A 4742-nucleotide genomic window follows, 5' to 3' on the forward strand; every position below is an offset into this window, starting at 1 on the left:
ATTTCAATAATAAGACAACATGAAATATAGTTCAACTCAAAATTCTATCTTTCCCAAATCCCAGTATTATTTTCATTAACATATAATTCCAATTTTCAAAAATAAATAGCAATGACATATCACATAAGAACTCACAAGTCATCAACACTGTCATCACTAAGGAGTTTTTTATTTGAATCATCATTATGATGAACTGCTCTCTCCCCTTCCTCCTCTCCTATAGAGTCCAATGTCGGGCATTTACTTCAAGATTTATGTAAGTTTTAATATATATAGCGTGAGGCGTAAGCCTCATGCCAGTGAGGCGAGGCGGGCCTCAATGCGGGCCTCAACCAAGTTGAGGCGCAAGCCTCATAAAAAAACTCGAGGCATAAGCATCGAGGCATTTTTTACTGGAATTGCGCAAAGGCGGGCCTCAAGGCGAGCCTCATATTGCGCAATTTTAAACCATGGCTAGGATAATACTTACATCGAAATGCTACTCAACGTAATTACTCTACATATTATAATGAGCAAACTTCGCTTGAATGATGACTTTCCTTCGCCTGGGGACTTTCGAATGCTTGCAATTTTTGAGTGCATAGGGACCTCAACTCTCCTACAATGAGTAGTTTGACTCGCTCTTTAGCTTAAGACAGCATGGAAACTCAGTCGGTTTCCACATGGTTTATCACACTCGATTATTATGGAGTCGCGCATCTAGGGCTTGACATATTTCTTTCTTTGAATTTCACTAGGAGCTTGCCCAAGTAGGAAGGGAGTCACCCGTGCATTCTGCCTCGGTGTCCTGAATTCCCCAAGCACTTGGGCGATTGTCCTGCATGGGCGAACCCATATTTATTTATCGATGGAACACGAGTTCCCCAAGCATTTTTAGGAATTTTCTTAAATGTACTCATTTCTTTCACGAAGGACTCGCTCGTGTAGAAGAAAATGAAAGAAAAAGAGAGAATCTTTTCTCTTTCCTTGGAAAAAATATACAAGCAGTGGTGCAAGAGTATAGCCTTCCCTTTCATGGATAAAAGACTTTGAGGTCATCGGCAATTCATGTTTAGAGTAGTTCCTCTCCATTATGTGTTTGTAGCTGGTAGGCGCCTAGGTCGACTTGTGTTTTGACGATGTTGGGGCTTTTCCATGTGCTCACCAACTTGTGAGTGCCAAATGGCAAGCAACTGCATCTTCCTTCTTCAGAACGAGGTCGCTGGGTTAGAAGGTTTTCTCCTTGGCATGAGTGTTGTAGTACTTGGCCATCCCTCTCTTCACTTCTTCTTGACTGAGTGCAGCTTATACTCTAAGATCCTCCAATAGGTCAGTCCCATCTAAACCCCTCCCTGTACCCAACTTCCCTTAGCAGGATGTGAGCATGGATTTTGTTTTAGGTCTACCAAGACTATTAGAAAACATGACTCTGTGTGTAGTATTGGACCGATTTTCTAAGATGGCTCATTTCCTCCCGTGCTCCAAAATGTTTGATGCCTCTAGGATCGCCAAGCTGTACTTCGACAAAATTGTTACGCTTCATGGATTACCCAAAATCATAGTGTCAGATCGAGACGTTAAATTCACTAGTTACTTCTGGAAGACTTTATGGCACGAAATGGAAACTAAAGTCCAATTTTCCACCACTTTCCACCCACAAACTAACGAACAGACAAAAGTCGTTAACAGGAGTCTAGGTAACCTTCTTAGGACTTTGGTAGGAGAAAATATACGAGAATGGGATTCCAAATTACCTATAGCTGAGTTCGCCTATAACAATTCTGTCAATCGAACTACAGGTTTAAGTCCCGCTGAAATTGTTTATAGGTACCAACCTAGACAACCTATAGATATGATCCCTCTGAGTCATAAGTATAAAGCATCTGAGATAACAACATTTGCATCACATCTCCAAGAGTTGCATAAGGAAATTAATAAAAAAATTGAACAAAGTAATGCTAACTATAAACTTAAAGTGGATCTCAAGAAACGATTCAAAGAATTTGAAGTTGGAGACTTTATAATGGTTCGGATTCGTCCGGAGCGGTTCTATAAGGGACCGTCAAAAATTACATGCAAGAAGCGCAGGACCTTTCAAGATAACTTCAAAAATAAATAGTAATGCTTATCTGCTAGACTTTCCTGAAAGTTTTAACATTAATCCTATGTTTAACATCGAAAATCTAGTAGCCTTTGAGGGTCCAAAGTTTAACCCCTCCAATCCACTTAATAAAGAGCCTTGTGTGAACCTACCTGGTGAGAAACCTAGCCTACCTCTACTCTCAAGCATTCCTATTTTACCCAATGTGGAGAAGATTGAGGCAATACTTGGTGATGAGATTATTTCCACTAAAGACAATGGCCGCCGAAGGTATCTAGTTCAATGGACATGGAAATCGGAGACATATAACACGTGGATCGACCACAAGGAGCTGCAGAGATTGGATCCTGATCTATTGGAGTAGTGTGAGAGTTCCAGAGATGCTTACTCGATGGATTGAGCTTTCTCCCACCTGAGGAGAATGGCGAGGATATCATTTAGAGATTTTGACATGTGTACCTGCGACGGAATCGTAGATCGACGGCTACAATTCATAGTCTTTACTTTTGATGTATTTTATATTTTATTTAGTTGCATTTAAGTTTTTCTAGTTTACCCCTATGGGGAATGTTTTCTTATTGTAGCCTAGAGGGCATTTGAGTACTTTCTTTTCTTTGTGTTTCAGACCTATATATATCGGTCTTATGCTTTGTAAAAGGGGAATGAAGATTTGAATGAAATTTATTGTTTGTCTTCTTCTTGTGTGTGCACTAGAGAGAAGAGGGAGCCCAAAGTGAGGGCAAGCGCAATATCCACAAGTCATTGGAAGAGTCTGTGGCTCGTGCTTTATTTTCCTTTCCCTTTTCTTCTTCCCCACCTGTCGGCTTCTCCTATCGCTTCCACCGCCGGCCTACCTTCAAACTCCCTCCCTTGAACCCAACTCAAGCCAACTCCCAAAACCCCCACCCGCCGGCTCAAACCCCTTCCCAACCACCAAACCCGACGCCAACTCCCCTCCCTCTTCCCCTTGCCGCCGGCCCACATCAATATGGTAATTCCAATATCTTAATGACTCCCTAAATTGGCTCAAGCAAGAAAGGAAGGTGTTAAAATTATTTGAAATTCAAATTTGAATTTCAAAAACTGTCTATATTTGCAAATTCTAAATAAGGAAAGTTCTTAAATTTAAATCGAATCTAAATTTAATTTTGATAAGATTTATTATTCTCCTTACTAATTTGCAAAGGCTTGTTTGGAAGTTTTTAAAACCCTCACCAATCCTCTCCCTCCTCTCCTAATGCCGACGGCCCCCATTAATGGGTTTCCCCATTGCTTTCCTATTGAAGCCCTAAATCATATTTGAATTGCATTTAATTTTTAAATTCAATTCCCTCCAATTTTACTTAAATCTCAAATTAATTTCAGATTTATTGAAACCCTCTCTCCAAACCCTAACCTAACTTAAACCCACACAAGCCACTCCCTCCCTCCTTGGCCGCCCCCTTCATCTCCCCTCATCCCTCTTGGAAAACCTAGATCTCTCATGAGCCTTGGAGCCAAGGAAAGAAGACAAACACCTCCCCTTCTCCCATCGGTGCATGGCCAACCCTGAGGTCGACCACGGATTCGCCTTCAACGCTCAAGGAGAAATCGATATCTTGCTCTCTCCTTTCTACGATCCGGATTGGGATTACGAAGATTCTGTGAAAAGCTACGTCAATTGCATATTTTATTGCCTTGCCAAGACGATTGAAGATCAACGACCCAAGGGACATTGGCAACTCGTCAGCCGATTAACAACCTCTCCTCCTCCGACTACTTCTCCGACGACAAGACCTTACGCATCACTTGTCTCGTGGTGGCATCATTAGAGTTGCTTCTACTTTTCCTCCGGTAAACCGCAACTTCAAGAGCGAGTGAGAAAGAACTCATGGTGAGCACTTCTTGATGTTACGTCGTGAATTTTTGTTTCGTTGCTATAGCCATACTATAATATTTTCATTGTTATTTGCAATTGTCTTGTTATTCTCTTTGTAATCGCTTACTATTATTTAATCTTCGAAAGAAAATTTTCTGAGAATTCGATTTGGTAAAACATAAGTTTTTAACTAGCAAAGTTAATGTTCAATCTATTGTTAATTTCCAAAACAACTCTTGTCGCTTGTATGTTTCACATCAAGGAGTCATAGGAGGAGACATATTGAAGTCATAAGGAGTCGAGGCGACTATTCCATGTGATTACTATTGAGAATTATAAGGGAGGACTGATGGGGAGTATAAGAGTAGGAGCAAGTTCAAGAAACTCTCACCTGAATGTTTGATAAATGATAAAAATACTTATATATACTAGATAGTAATAACACATGATAAGAATATTGAAACAATTACATTACAAGTAACTGGCTGATAGAAGTAATTGAATGAATAATAAAATTGATTGATTGAAAGATATAAACTGAATGACTGGATGATTGATAGAACAGGATGTGATGCGCAATATAACTGATAAATTGATATAAGGTGACTGATACAGATAGCATATCTTGATTTTCTTACATGATTTACAACATATTGTTTTTCTTTTTTTTTACCTTGCACTGATTTCAATTTTAAGATTTTGGCTATTTGCTAGGCTTTTGTACTTGTTATGTAGTTTTATATGATTTTAGGTTAAGGGCAGTGGTGACAATATTTGACACAACCCAAAAACCCGACCCGAACC

This window comes from Dendrobium catenatum, unplaced genomic scaffold (genome assembly GCF_001605985.2).
Source record: "Dendrobium catenatum unplaced genomic scaffold, ASM160598v2 fragScaff_scaffold_12, whole genome shotgun sequence".
Lineage (NCBI taxonomy): Eukaryota > Viridiplantae > Streptophyta > Magnoliopsida > Asparagales > Orchidaceae > Dendrobium > Dendrobium catenatum.